The sequence below is a fragment of the Mauremys mutica genome, chromosome 2 (assembly GCF_020497125.1).
Source record: "Mauremys mutica isolate MM-2020 ecotype Southern chromosome 2, ASM2049712v1, whole genome shotgun sequence".
Lineage (NCBI taxonomy): Eukaryota > Metazoa > Chordata > Testudines > Geoemydidae > Mauremys > Mauremys mutica.
In genome coordinates, this window is record NC_059073.1 from 173,819,081 (window position 1) to 173,835,599 (window position 16,519).

Here is a 16,519-nt window from a genome sequence, read left to right on the forward strand (position 1 = left end):
ATGGGTCACGTTCATGGTGTGGAACGGCGATTCTGGGCCCGGGAAACCAGCATGGACTGGTGGGACCGCATAGTGCTGCAGGTCTGGGATGAATCACAGTGGCTGCAAAACTTCAGGATGCGTAAGGGCACTTTCCTTGAACTCTGTGACTTGCTGGCCCCTGCCCTGAAGCGCCAGGACACCCGGATGCGAGCAGCCCTGAGTGTGCAGAAGCGAGTGGCCATAGCCCTCTGGAAACTTGCAACGCCAGACAGCTACCGGTCAGTAGCGAACCACTTTGGCGTGGGCAAATCTACCGTGGGGGTTGCTGTGATGCAAGTAGCCCACGCAATCGTTGAGCAACTGCTGTCAAAGGTAGTGACTCTCGGAAACGTCCTGACATCATAGATGGCTTCGCCGCGATGGGATTCCCAAACTGCGGTGGGGCTATAGATGGGACTCACATCCCTATCCTGGCACCAGCCCACCAGGCCAGCGAGTACATTAACCGAAAGGGCTACTTTTCAATGGTGCTGCAAGCACTGGTGGACCATAGGGGACGTTTTACCAATATCTTCGTCGGGTGGGCGGGCAAGGTTCATGACGCGCGTGTGTTCAGGAACTCTGGTCTGTTTAGACGCCTCCAGGCAGGAACTTTCTTCCCGGACCACAAAATAACGGTTGGGGATGTGCAGATGCCTACAGTGATCCTCGGGGACCCAGCCTACCCGCTAATGCCCTGGCTCATGAAGCCCTATACAGGCGCCTTGGACAGTGAGAAGGAACTCTTCAACTACTGGCTGAGCAAGTGCAGAATGGTGGTGGAGTGTGCTTTCGGACGTCTCAAGGGGAGATGGCGGAGCTTACTGACTCGCTCGGACATCAGCGAAAAGAATATCCCCGTAGTTATTGTTGCTTGCTGTGTGCTCCACAATGTCTGTGAGAGCAAGGGCAAGACCTTTTTGGCCGGATGGGAGGTTGAGGCAAAACGCCTGGCTGCTGTTTACGCTCAGCCAGACACCCGTGCCGAAAAACTATCCCAGCGGGAAGCGCTGTGTATCCGGGAGGCTTTGAAAGCAAGTTTCCTCGGAGAGCAGGGTAACCGATGATTCTACACTTGATTTTAAGAGAAGCTGATCCTGGGCCTGTGTCTCTATGTGTTGAGTGAGATCTGCGGTTACATACCCCGTTCTCCAAGTTTCCCCCACTTCCAAAACACGTTTTTAAACAAATTAAATGGAACACTTATTTTTAATAAATCTTTCCTTTACTTTGCATTTCTGTTCAGGGTTTGAAACATGGACGCATACTGTGCTGGGTACGGTGTGCACTGATGTACAGACCACTTGTACAATACAGGACGGACAGCCTCCTGCTCCTACATAGGTCTCTGGGGTGGGGGACGGTTTCAAGTGGTTGTGCATGTAGGGGTGGGTTTGCAGGAAGGGGCGAGTGGTGCCGTCTTTGCATAGGGATTTGGATGCAGGCTCTGGGCTGTGGGTTTGGGCGTAGGAAGGGGTGAGGGGTGTGGGGGAAGGGTGAGTATCTGTCCATGGATGAGGGCTCTTGTTGGGGCTCAGGGCAGCGGAGAGGATCGCGCCTACGGTGGAAGTGCATGGTAAGGGCAGCATGCCTTAACATTAGGGGGTGGCAGGCGCTAGGACCGTGGACAAGCGTACACATCACAGAATGACCCGGGGCAGCATACACCACACAGAGGGACCCTGGTGACTACTGAATGCAGTCTGTGTGTGACCTGCAGTTGATCCTGCCCCCGATAGTCTGTACCCTGCTAATGTAGGCTATCCCGTGCAATTATAAATCCCCTGCCCCCACCCCCCTACATACACAGTCTTCTGACACGAAAGACGTGACGGAAAGAGTGAACAACAGCAAACAGCTTTTATTAATCTACTACATAGTGGGGTGATGAAACTTGGATTTGGGACTGGGTGATCCTATAAGGGAAGCGCTTCTAAACAGTTATAGCGTCAGAGGTGTGTGGAACATTAGCGCTCAGCTGTGGTGCAGTGACAGTTCTCACGGCCCCTACTGCCCCTCCATCTTGTAATTTTCGGTGAGGGGGGGACAGGACTTCTTGGCGTTGGAGGGTGGTTGCAGATACAGTGCAGGGGGGCTCTCTCCTCCTGCCTGCGGTCCTGCAGCACATCAACAAGGCGCCGGAGCGTGTCCGTTTGCTCCCTCATTAGCCCAAGCAGCGTTTGAGTCGCCTGATGGTCTTCCTGCCGCCACCTATCCTCCCGTTCGATGTGTGTGCGATGCTGTTGACATAGGCTCTCCCTCCACTGTCTCTGCTCTGCCGCCTCGGCTCTGGAGCAGGACATCAGTTCCGCGAACATCTCTTCCCGAGTCTTTTTCTTTCGCCGCCTAATCTGAGCCAGCCTCTGCGAGGGGGATGCCGGGGCAGTCCGGGAAAGAGCAGAAGCTGTGTGATGGGAAACAGTAAATGATTTCCTTGAACAGATACATGTTTGCGAACAGTGAACACAGTCTAGTCAGTTTCTCTGAACAAGACCATACAGGGCACCAAGTCTCACGAGATCTCAGGAAAAGTTCGAGATTTCGGAATACGCTCTCATTGGCGGCGCCATTGCACAGGAGAGCGGACAAGCGGGGAGATACAGCATAATCCGTCTTGCAGACAGTCCTGGTAAGCCTTAAAGTAGATCATGCTTATCAGTTAGTGGATAGCTGTGCTCTCCTGCTAAAGGCAATCTGGAAAGCAGAAAGGCTGAGCCTTTTCCAGCCCCTCCCGCCAGTGCATGGGAAAGATCAATGTCTGCTTGTTCTCTGTGGCCTCCAGCACGTGGCTGTTAAGCGAGGGTCGTTGTTATGCAACCTAATTGTAAACCGTTAACAATAGTAACAATACACTAATTGCCCGACTTAGATGCAGCCTGTCCAGACCGACATCACCCTGAGGCGGGTCACTCGCAGTCAGAGAGAGCGGATGCTACTGGAAGCCCTGCACAGACCAGGACCATATGCAGCAATGCTGGTGGAGGCGATGATTCCTCTCTACATTAGGATCTCCTGGCGCGGAAGAGTGTGCTTCCATGGAGCACCGAATAAGGCACCTCTCCCCAGGAACCTCCTGCGGAGGCTTTTCGAGCTGCTCTCTGAGAGCTTTGTTGAACTGTCCCAAGAGGATTATTGTTCAATCCCTATATGTGTGGACCTACTATTTATATAGTTTGACATGTAAAATTTTGTATATAGTATTTCTATTTTTTCTATACCTGTTTTATAAAAAATAAAAGTTTCCATGTTTATAGCACTTACCGCCTGATCCTTCCCCTGATTCTGAGTCCGGGTTAACGGGCGGGGAGGGTTGGTAGGGGATCTCTGTGAGGGTGATGAAGAGATCCTGGCTGTCAGGGCAAGCGGTATTGTGTTCGCTGTCGCCTGCGCCGTCCTCCACAAACCCTTCCTCATCTTCCCCATCGGCGAACATCGCCGAGGAACTGTCCAGGTACACTATGCCATCCTCAGAGTCCACGGTCACTGGTGGGGCAGTGGTGGCAGACCCACCGAGAATGGCATGCAGTGCCTCGTAGAAGCGGCATGTCTGGGGCTGTGCTCCGGAGCGTCCGTTTGCCGCTCTGACTTTTTGGTAACCTTGTCTCAGGTCCTTGACTTTCACGCGGCACTGCATCGCATCCCGGCTGTATCCTTTCTCTATCATTGCTTTAGAGACCTTCTCGAAGGTCTTTGCATTCCGCTTGTTGGAGCACAGCTCCAAGAGCACAGACTCCTCGCCCCACACAGCGATCAGATCCAGGACTTCCCAGTCTGTCCATGCTGGGGACCTCTTTCTATTCTTGGATTGGCCGGACTCCTCTGCTGGAGAGCTCTGCATCGTTGCAGGTGCTGCGGAGCTCGCCCCGATGTCCAGCCAGGACGTCAGATTCAAAGTGCCCAGACAGGAAAAGGAATTCAAATTTTCCCGGGTCATTTCCTGTGTGGCTGGTCAGAGAATCCAAGCTCGGACTGCTGTCCAGAGCGTCAACAGAGTGGTGCACTGTGGGATAGCTCCCGGAGCTACTAAGTTCGATTTGCATCCACACCTAGCCTAATTCGAGCTAGCCATGTCGAATTTAGCGTTACTCCACCTGCCGGGGTGGAGTACCAAATTCGAACTAAAGAGCCCTCTAGTTCGAATTAAATGGCTTCCTGGTGTGGACGGTTGAGCGGTTAGTTCGAATTAACGCTGCTAAATTCGAATTAAAGTCCTAGTGTAGACCAGGCCTGAGTGTCTTAAAATGTTCTGCTGCGGTAGCTCCCTTTCTGGATGCTGCCAGCCAGCATACAAGCCTGCACTGAGGGTCTGTGTTTTAAGCGGTCCTTGTTCAGGAATTTTCATTCCAGGAGCCTGTTTGTTACACCACAGCCACACTCTGCGCTCCACCAGCCTTGGTTACTATTAGCCAAGTGGCCCCAACATACCCACAATCCCAAATTCTTCCCAAACCATCTGCCCTGAAATGTCAAACCCTTTCCTGGAAAATTTAGAGAAATAATAAGGTCTGTTTCTCCTTTAAGAGACAAAAGCACAGCTGATCACTTTAATTGTACTTCTGAGTGGAAAACTCCACATTTGGGAGTTCAATTTGAATAAAGCACTGGATTGGTTTAGATTAGAAGTAAAACACGTTTATTAACAAGAAGACATAGGTTAAGTGATACCACATAGAAAAGATTGAAGGTAGCATGGGTTACAAACAAACAATTGTTTTATCTAAACCCGTGTGCTTGGATAGAAGTGTTTGGGAAACTTCATTTGAGATAACAGGATTTGTGCATATCACCTACTATTAATAAAATTACAGACTTTATATGAGCTTGTGCTGTCCAGGAGAGGGCTGGCTAGTACAAGAAACACATTTCTGGGGGGAAATCTGGGACTGGGAATTTGCTGGTGATGCTTTTCAGCTGTTCAACAGTCCAGATTGTACCCTGGGTAATGTTACAACCAGTCAGCCTGACCTTGATATCTGGGAAGCTACCAGAGCAATGTATAAAATATTCAATTTTGAATACTTAGAGGATGACGGGGTAATCACTAGCAGTCATCATGGATTTACTAAGAACAAATCATGCCAAATCAGCTTGATTTCCTTCTTTGACAAGGCAACTGGTTTGCTGGCTAGGGGGAATGCAGTGGACATAATATACCTGGACTTCAGCAAAGCTTTTGACACAGTCCCACATGACATTCTGATAAGTAAGCTAGAGAAATGTGTGTGTGGTGGAACTACCATTAAGTGGCTATATAGTTGGTTAACCAGCCTCAAATGAAGAGTAGCTATTAATGGAATGATGTCAGATTGGAAGGAAGCTCTCAAGTGGGGTACCACAAGGATCTGTTTTGGGTCCAGTGTTATTTAACACCTTTATTCATGACCTGGATGTAAGTATAGAGAGCATACTGATGAAGTGTTCAGATAACACAAAAGTTAGGGGGAATTGCTAATACTTTGGATGATAGAGTTAAAATTCAGAGGAATCTTGATAAATTGGAAAACCGGATTATAGACAACAAAATGCAATTCAACAAAGACAAAAGTAAGATGTTACACTTAGAGAAGAAAAACCAAATGCAAAAATACACAATGGGGGCTAACTGGCTTGGCAACAGAACTGCAGAGAAAGATCTGGGAGTTGTGGTGGATCAAAACCTTAACACGAGTCAACAATGTGATCCTGTTGCAAAAAAAAAGCAAATGTAATTTTAGGTTGCATTAACAGGGCATAGCATGCAAGTCATGGGAGGTAATAATATGGCTCTACTTGGTGCTAGTTAGTCCTTAGCTGGAGTAATGTGTCCAATTTTGGTCACCAATGTATAGAAAGGATGTAGCAAAACTGGAAAGGAGGTGAGTAACAAAGATGATCAGTGGGATGGAATGCAAGCCATATAAACAAAGGCTGAAGGAACTGGGTATATTTAGTTTGGAAAACAGGAGATTAAGGATGGACATGATAGTGGTCTTCAAATACTTGAAAGTCTACCATATAAAGATAGAAAAAAGTCATTCTCTCTTTCCACAGAGGGCAGAATAAGAGGTAATGGGTTCAAACTACAGCATAACAAATTTAGACTAAATCTCAGGAAAACTTCCTAACTGTAAGAACAGTAGGACAATGGAACAGACTGCCTAGGGAGGTTGTAGAAGCTCCTTCACTGGAGGTTTTCAAAAGGAGTCTGGATAGCCACCTGTCTTGGATGGTTTAGACCCGACTGATCTGGCATTTTGACAGGGGGTTAGACTAGATGACTCTTCCTGTGGACTTCCCATCCCCCTGCTGACTGGTAAGTAAATGGGGTTTCCTTTATTTGTGGTCACACCTTGCTTAATTTCATTGCAGACAGATAGATAGCTACCTTCCCTCCTGTCTGGGAGAAAACCTATTCTCCCTTATCTTGGTCACAGACTTTAAGGCAAATATCAATGAGTATTCGTAATTCCTCATATTGTCTTAATACATACGTTTTTACAATTATACTAATCACCAGGGTGTCAGCTATCATAAAAGACCTTACCTGATACACTTCTATAGCACAGTAATATTGTAAACAATTAGTTGATCCAATTTGAGGTTCTCCCCCACTCAATAGGGTGATGGCTTTGTTTACCTTTTATGTTAATGTGCCATCAATGTCTCTGCTTGACAACGAGCAAATACACATTCCTTTGTCTAGGGCAGACTGGGCTTATCCATAGCTTGCCAAACACATTTTAAGAACATAATTCTAACACATATCCATAAGCCTTTGTACAGACCCTGTATATATATCACACAAGAATATTAATTATCAGTGTGTTAGTTTCCCAGTGTTACCTTATATGACATCTTTGGGGTATATATCATGACTACAGTGAATTAGGTTTAATGAACATGTCAGGCCTGCCAAGAGTTGCTGACACAGGCCTTGGCTGTGAAAACACACCCTTTCCAGCGCTGCAAATTGCGGCGCTGCAAAGCGCCAGTGTGGTCAAAGCCCCAGCGCTGGGAGCGCTCCCAGCGCTATACGTTATTCCCCACAGGGAGGTGGAGTACGGACAGCGCTGGGAGAAAGCTCTCACATTGTTGACTCGTGTTAAGGTTTTGATCCACCACAACTCCCAGAGCTTTCTCCCAGCGCTCTCCCAGCGCTGGCGCTTTGACTACACTTAGCGCTTTGAAGTGCAAGTGTAGCCATACAGACAGAGTAGTGAACCACAAATGGGCCTCTATGTCAAAGGTTTTGATCATTGTACATCTAGACACTAGAAAATTAAAAACCATCAGGAGTACATAGGCCTTTTGAATTTGTGAGGTCTTAGAAATTCTAAGGTTCTATTGGGGCAGATTCTTAGCATATCACTTTCTAGATAGTATATTAACACTCTAAAATAAGTTAATTCATTGAGCTACCTCAGTAGTGGAGAATAATTTTAAAGGTCATGATGCCTTATGCTGAGTTTATGTAAGCAATAAGGTATCAGAAATCAGTAATCTTCCAGATTCCCATTTGTTTTATGCTTCTTGGGTTACTCTAAGTTCTTTCTCCCCTCAACTCACCTTCATCTTCAGCATCCTGCAGTGAAGTCATAGCCCTATGTTAGTGGCATCAAAATGTATTTTATAGGTAATGGTTGGGATGCTATATAGCCAGCATTATTACTTCCCTGCATGGGAAGTCCAGAGAGTGAGTTAATATTGGTCACAATGTACACAGTACCTCTGATAATTACCAACATTTGTAAGGAAAATGCAAGTTCCATTGTAAAATAGGAATGGGAGCAGGCTGAGTGTTTCTGCTAATTTTGTTTACCACAAGACTGAAACAACTCGGGTCTGATCTTTGGATGTGCTGAGCATTCACAGCTCCCATTGACTTCTATCTCTTCAGCAACAATTAAATGCTTTATTAGTCCTACAAAGATTGACTTTTTAAAAGAAATAATTATGTTACAAGTTTACAAGCTGTTGCAGATGATTTTACTAATTCTGTTTATTTTAATATATAGGAGTTGGAATACGGAAAAGTCTTTCATAGATTTGTAGATTCCCAGGTAAGAAGACACCACTGTGAGCATCTTGTCTGACCTCTTGTATAATACAGGCCATAGAACCTCTCCAAAATAATCCCTAAAATATAGCTTTTAGAAAAACATCCAATCTTGATTTAAAATTTGCCAGTGATGGAGAATCCACTACAATCATTGATAAGTTGTTCCATTGGTTAATTACCCTCACTGTTAAAATCTTAACATGTTAAAAGGCAGCTTTTTTTTAATGTGCTGAGCTTATCACCAGCCAAGTCTCTCTATATATCATTCTTATTTGCAGCTGCTACCTACAGGTTATACCCATGCAAGGAAACAAAGCATTATTTCTTGGTGCCATATTATAGGTAGAGCAGCAACAACACATATACAGTATATAGTGCTTATTCATCCCAATTAATGAATGAATTAATTCATCATAATTCATTCATAATTAACAGGAACTGATCACAAAAATACCTATAGGTCCATTCCTGAAATCCTTACTTATTAAGAACAAGAGTTGGAGCTTTACCTGAATATGAACTGAAAAAAGATTGCAGGAGGGGTCCCCAAAATATTGCTTACCTACCTCTCAGGGTTCCTGTAAATGAAGAAGCGTTAAATAACGTTCATAAAGCACTTTGAGATCCTCATATGAAATGAGTTATGGAGGTTCAAAGTATTTGTTATAACCAACAGGGAATAGTTGTGATTTTGGTTCCAATGGCCACATCTTTTAGGCTCCCATATGTTTCCAGAACTCAGTTAGATCTCAGTAGGAATTTCCTGAGGAAATCTTTTAAATAAGTATATGAATAAAATAAACTCAAAGCTCTGTATATAAACCAGGCTTTTTATCTGTGTCTGGTGATATTCTACTGTAGCTGATAGTGTCAAAGAAAAAAGCTGATGTACAAATCACCTAACAATCTTTAGCAATCAATTAAGTGAAGGTTGTTAAACTGAAGATGCCTAACCTATAGGGAAAGTTAATAGTTTTATTTCAAAGACAACTCTACAGTTTACTCTAGGGCCTCAGTAACCTATATAGCTCTTGTTGAAATAACCTACTTGTAACATACCAAGATTGTTTTGTTTCTCTTTTTAGTTTTGTTTCACTAATACTTTATTTTGGTCAAAATTTTACTTGGCCCAAATGGCAGTGTCTCTATGTTAAATCTCTCCAGTGCTGTAGATATAAACTTTCTCCCAGCTAATATCGCAAACTGTAACAAGGATTTAAGATAGAGTCGCAAAGTCTGCAATTCGTAATTTGACATCCTGCCTTTGCTGAGTCCACTCTACAGTTGACACAAAGCTCTATTTAATGTGCTGCCAATCACATCAAGTCAAGTTTAGTACCATAAGTCCTCAAATACTCTTTCAAAATGATTTTGTTTATATCTTTTTCCATTTAATCTGATTTTCTGTTCACCAGACGTTAAAGTGTAAATCCAAACCAAATTGCCAATGTGAGTTCCAAGAAAAAAATTATTCTTGAAGTTGCTTTCACCATGTCACATAGAGCACTGCTGGAAAGAAACATACTTGCTTAAACAGAAGGAAGAGTGAGGCTATGAAGTGTCTGTATCAGTGTCAACATAAATAGTCAAAAGCAGTGTAAATGTATACTACGAGCTCAGATTTGGAGGGTTAAATAATATATTTTTTTTGTGGCAGGTGGTTTCAGTTGTGGTTAGTAATGCTAGTGGCCCAGATATAGTTGATTACCACACCTAGAGTCCATTTCATATAACATACAAAACTGTATGTTTGTTGGGAAAAAGGCATATATGGGACAATTCACACTACAGGTTTTTAACCCTAATATTAAAGGTCTTTCATTTTTGGCTTTTACCTATACAGGGTTTTTTTGTTTGTTTGTTGGTTTTGTTTTGTTTTTTTCTAAAAAAAAGAAACAGCATTGGGAGAAATAAGATTACCACAACTTCTGTAACAATTTCCTGGGATTCCTCAGCAATGATTAGCATTGGTGCTGATGATACAGACTTCAGGTTGGCAGTGAAAATGTCAGCAAATTTTCCATACACGAGTGTTTTCATAGCATACAGCTAAATAGAGCTTATCTGTAAAGATTAAGCAAACTTAGATGGATAACAAAAGAGAAGATAAAGGCAACAATGTACTGGATTAGTATAAAAATTGTTTAGGGACTGTGGTGCAATGTAGCACTCCTCAGAGGTAGGGGTTGCACTTGATCGCAGTATTTGGAGGTGTTGGGTTGTAGGGGATTTTTTGGGGTGGGGGTCCTGAAGCAATTGAAAATAGATGATTTATCTTTAAAATTATCATGAATGTTTTTATAGTTTAATTAATTTAAGATACTATTTTTAAAGTGTTGCCAATTTAGGCTATGTAATCCCCCTAATGAAATGGGATGTCCACTACAAAATCATATTAACTTTTGGTATGCAAATAAAGATACTGTAAAAGATACAAAATGTTTCTATTTGTGTGTTATAGGGCTATTGGGAGGAAGGATAGCTCAGTGGTTTGAGCATTGGCCTGCTAAACTCAGGGTTGTGAATTCAATCCCTGAGGGGGGCCACTTAGGGATCTGGGGAAAAATCAGTACTTGGTTTTGCTAGTAAAGGCAGGAGGTTGGACTCAATGACTTTTCAGGGTCTCTTCCACTTCCACAAGATAAGTATATCTCCATATATTATTACATTAAATAAATATATATAAAACACATAGTTAGAATAGGTCTATACAGCTCATTGTTAGTATACCTGTATCCAGAAACAGCACAGCTTTTGGTACAGTGTTGTTCGATATAATGCCCTGGTTTGTAGTGAAGTATTGTTATACACATGAGTCAAAAGTAGCTAGTATAGAGTTTTAATGCACAAATTATTATTAGTAGTATCTGGTATAAAATTGCTGTACTCAGTATGTCGGCAGTTGTTTTTTATATACCATATATCTGAAGGTGGTAATCATTTTATAAATTGAAGAAGCAGATGATAAATAGCATTTGTCCTGAACTTTGGAATGCTTCTTGGTATTGGGTCTGAGGTCCTGGAACAAGGTTGGCTGGAACTCTCCCAGCTCTCAATTTTTATTTATTTGTTGCTTTTGAGGCTCCAGCACTTCAGCAGTTCAGCCCCTTACTAAGAACAATTGCCAGTGCCCTGCTCTCATTTCAGTTCCTCTTTGGCCAATTTAAGAGCCTTTCAGCCCATCAGAGCTTCTGCTGTCCAACCTCTGCTGCACCTATAAGCTTTGGATTTAGTGTGACATTTTAGGGTGACATTTCTGTGCCCTTTATTGATTCAACCTATTTCTCGTTAGGTCCCTGGGATCAGGAGTGGACCTTTACAGCCCTGGTTTCCTTCAGCACTTTTAGCTGCCTAGCTATGAAGTCCTCTGAGTTGTTGGTACCTCTTTGAGGCAAGAAGGGGTTAACTGCTCCTGCAATTAACATATGTCAATGATTTTGATGAGCTGTAGGTTGTGAGACTCATTTCCCTCATGCACGAATATTCCTTCATGTACAGTGTATGAATAGATTTGATGCATTATTGACAGAGCTGACTTTTTTCAGTGTTTATCCTGAAGTGCAGAGAGGCTATGCTTTATAGCCTGCAAAAGCAAGAATTCAGAAGGAACTCAGCTCTAATTTTGATTCTCTGAAGATCTCATTGGACTGGATTCCTACTTATCTATCCAATTCCAGTTACAGCTGGGAAGGGAAGGAATGTTTTCATTAGGATTTTTTTCTTTTGGCCCCTTCCTATTATATAAATATTCTTTGGACAACTATTCCACTGAAAATATGGGGTGCTCTCCATTAGTGCTCATTTAGGAACCGAAATAGGATGGCAGTTGGTCTCAGAATTAGACTGAACTGGGGGAGCATTAAAGGCCAAAAATCTGAGAGAATTGAGGTAGTTCTTGCATGTGTCTCCCAGGTAGCTGATCCTCAGGAGTAGGAATCTAGTCAGACGAGATTTTCTGTGACACAGAATTACAGGGGTAGTAATTATTCTACCTTTGCCCAAATGTGAAACTTCTACCCCCACATTGCAACTGCACAATGGCCAGGATGATCAATATTCAATCCTGGGCCAGTGAGAATTTGAGGCTGATGTCTTGCAGTCCTAGAAGGCTTAAAGCATTATACCATTAGATGGAGGAGATTCCCACCATTCCAATGGGATAAACAGCACTTGCTTCAGCCCTGGAACATCCCAAGATATTGTACTCAGAGTTGTGATATTTTTATATAGAGAAAGAGATTTTATTGGCAGTGATCAATGTTCCATGTCTAGTTGGCAGCCGGTATCAAGTGGAGTGCCCCAAGGGTCAGTGCTGGGGCCAGTTTTGTTCAATATCTTCATTAGCGATCTGGAGGATGGTGTGGACTGCACCCTTAGCAAGTTTGCAGATGACACTAAACTGGCAGGAGTGGTTGATACGCTGGAGGGTAGGGATAGGATACAGAGGGACCTAGACAAATTAGAGGATTGGGCCAAAAGAAATATGATGAGGTTCAACAAGGACAAGTGCAGAGTCCTGCATTTAGGATGGAAGAATCCCATGCACTGCTATAGACTAGGGACCAAATGGCTGGGCAGCAGTTCTGCAGAAAGGGACCTAGGGGTTACAGTGGACGAAAAACTGAATATGAGTCAACAGTGTGCCCTTGTTGCCAAGAAGGCTAATGACATTTTGGGTTGTATAAGTAGGGGCATTTCCAGCAGATCGAGGGATGTGATCATTCCCCTCTATTCAGCACTGGTGAGGCCTCATTTGGAGTACTGTGTCCAGTTTTGGGCCCCACATTACAAGAAGGATGTGGATAAATTGGAGAGAGTCCAGCGGAGGGCCACAAAAATGATTAGGGGGCTGGAGCACATGACTTACGAGGAGAGGCTGAGGGAACTGAGATTGTTTAGCCTGCAGAAGAGAAGACTGAGGGGGGATTTGATAGCTGCTTTCAACTACCTGAAAGGGGGTTCCAAAGAGGATGGATCTAGACTGTTCTCAGTGGTAGAAGATGACAGAACAAGGAGTAATGATCTCAAGTTGCAGAGGGGGAGGTTTAGGTTGGACATTACGAAAAACTTTTTCACTAGTAGGGTGGTGAAGCACTGGAATGGGTTACCTAGGGAGGTGGTGGAATCTCCTTCCTTAGAGGTTTTTAAAGTCAGGCTTGACAAAGCCCTGGCTGGGATGATTTAGTTGGGTTTGATCCTGCTTTGAGCAGGGGGTTGGACTAGATGACCTCCTGAGATCCCTTCCAACCCTGAGATTCTATGATTCTATGATTCTTTTTAGGATGACATTTGCTACTTGTGAATAATATGGCCAACTCAAACTCCCAATGATAAAAACTGTATTTCACACCATACAGTCATGTATTATAGACTTAATACAGCTTTGCATAAATAAGGAAATTATTCATTTGATAACTCTCTTCATTCTGTAAAAGCAGCAAAGAATCCTGTGGCACCTTATAGACTAACAGACGTTTTGCAGCATGAGCTTTCGTGGGTGAATACCCACTTCTTCAGATGCAAGTATTCACCCACGAAAGCTCATGCTGCAAAACGTCTGTTAGTCTATAAGGTGCCACAGGATTCTTTGCTGCTTTTACAGATCCAGACTAACACGGCTACCCCTCTGATACTCTCTTCATTCTCATCATCAGTATTCTCCACAACCTCTGTTTCTCCAGGATTGTCATTTTGGGTCTTGTCTTAGTTTGGTTTGTCTTGTTTTATTTAAATTGTAAGCTCTTTATGGTAGAGACCATGTCTCTTTCTATATATGTAATGTGCTATGTAAATTTACATCCCTTTATTCATGTGTAATATTGTGATGACTATATATATATATATATATAATTTTTGTGATCATAAATTAATCATTGATCATTAATTAGTCAATGTTTGTAAACACCTTAAACACTGGAAGCATTCTAGTGTTAATGAACATGTATTTATTTCATAAGGGATCAGAAGATCAGTTTTATGTACTTCAGGGACATGAAGAAGAAAAGGACCTCAAAAAGAGTGCATTTTTACAATTTAGAATAAAAGACTTTACTTGTCCAATTCCTCATGTGAACCCAAATTAGAATTCTGTGTTCATCTTTAGCTTGGCTATATTGAAGCCTTTCATGTCTAAAACCTCATGATCAAGGGCAAAATCTTTTGCTAGCACTGGAATCTGGAGGCGGAAACAAAATGTTCACACATGGCTTTATCACTGTGTGTTTTACTGCAGAGACCATGAAAAAAAACCTCTATTATGTCTTATTTAATAAAGAAGACTGACCCTTTTGAATTTCTTTTAAACAAAAATGAAATCTCTCCTATTAAAAGATATAAATACATACAGTATAAACTCTCTTTTGTAGAATTACTAGCTTTAGCCACAATTATAAACAGCTTATTATGACAGATCATGAATAAAATAATTTGATAGTTTCATTGTTGGTCCTAGTGCAGAAACCTAAACTGGATAACAATCATGCCTGAATGTCTTTCTTCATGAAAGGTTATCTTCTGATTAGACTAGATTGTTTGCTAACAGAAAATTATATGGAGACTACAGTGTATTAAAATTGCCTTTTGTTGGTTTCATGCTGTGTCTCAGGTTTTTGAGAGTCTTGCATTATACACTGAAATTTCGTATGAAGGTAGAGAACTGTCTTCTTTATTGAACATATCCTAACTGGCTGAATGTCTACATAGCTGCTCATGCATAATGCTTCATTTTGCCTGATGCTGAACTTCTTATATCATCAGAGTTTTGAAAACTCAAGTTGGATCTGAATATAATTTCACTGTTAGAATTTAGGTGAGACTGAAAATGGAAAAGAGAGATGGCAAATGGGAAAAACTAAATGAAAATGTAAGGTGAAATAGAGTAGAGAGTAGCAAAGAGAAAAACAAAAATGGAGAGTGTAAAAAAATAAGAGTGAAGGGAATAAAGGAAAATCCTAATGAATAGACTATATATGTTGTATAGATTAAGGAAATCCATTTGCAAACCTTGTGTGTGCACACATATAACATTGATCTGAAGTCCCTTTATGTAGAAGAACGTGTGTTATGAATGTGTGCACACATTTTCCCCCAAGAGTTATTTAATCATAAATGATATATATAAAACAAATTGTGGGTAAAAGTTTAATATTTAAATTACAGGGAGAAAAAGGTCAAAAAGTTGAACCAATTTTGAGATTCATAAATTGTTTGTTAGAAAGATTCACAAAGCTTCAAATTGTGGGGGAAAAGTAAAGTTAAGCACTTGGCATATTCCTCTGCACTGAGTGGCAGTAAGTCTCAAGCACCTTCTATGCCCACTGTTTTACTCCACAACAAACAGGGTAAAAAGGTACAGAGTGTAAGCTAAGAATGGGTGTGTCTGAGAAGACATGGTTTTTTTCAGGCACAAACCTCATCATAATACTAATAAGGTGCTTAGCTATGTCTATCCATCTTAGGCCTCACTCCTATTAGGTAGGAATAACTTGGCAACTGTATAGCAGCACTCAGTAATGCAGGATCAGCTTCCTCTCCACTATTTGTCTGCTCATCACTTCTTACCCTGTACTTACACACAGAGCCCTTTGCACATGCCCTGTTCAGGATCAAGCCAAAAACGCACCCACAGAATATAGTTCTGCCTTTGAGAGCTCCTTCAGAAAGACAAGAGTGTGGAGACTTCATTAGAACACCAACACTATCCTCTCTCTACCAAGTTAAATGGGAAAAAATTCTTCTTACACAATCTAGGCAGCTTTTCTTTAAGTTCATCCAGCCTAGAACTAAGAGCTAAACATCTTTGAACCATAGGTGTATCAGATCAAGACTGCTCTTTGGATATTCTTGACTTGGAATCATGGTCTCAGCTCTCACATTTGATACATATACATGATTTCTTGGCTGACAATATTCATGCCCATCTGTTAGGATGGAATTATGCCAGCATTCACAAGTAACTCAGACAGATTCAGTTGAGTGTAGATGTCAAGCATTGATGAACTTAGATGAAGAGTCTCTAAAACATTGGAAGTGCCGTGTCTTCTACAGGAAAGCACTCCTTTTTGACAATACTGAAGAAATGGCACTGCATAATCTTTACACTTGGTTACACCTGTCAACATTTGTATGCCACAAAATAATATTTAAAAATGGGAGAAGAGACATAGCAGTGCCAGAAGTAGCTGAGAATTCTAAGAAACCCTATCGTATTACAGTTGGTTCCTGAGGAACCTGAGGAGACTATTATTCGGAAAATAATGCTTGCAGGCATTGCATTTGAAAACCATTCAGCACCTGGCAATTACACCTGAGTATAAATTGAACCACAAGGGAGTACTTGCAAAGGAAAGGCTATTGCAGTTGCCTCTAGAAGTGAGGCACTCAGCTAAAAGGGACAACTTCACAGTTCATCATTATGTGATGCTTTTTTATTTAGGGCAACAATAATGACAAGCGTGATTA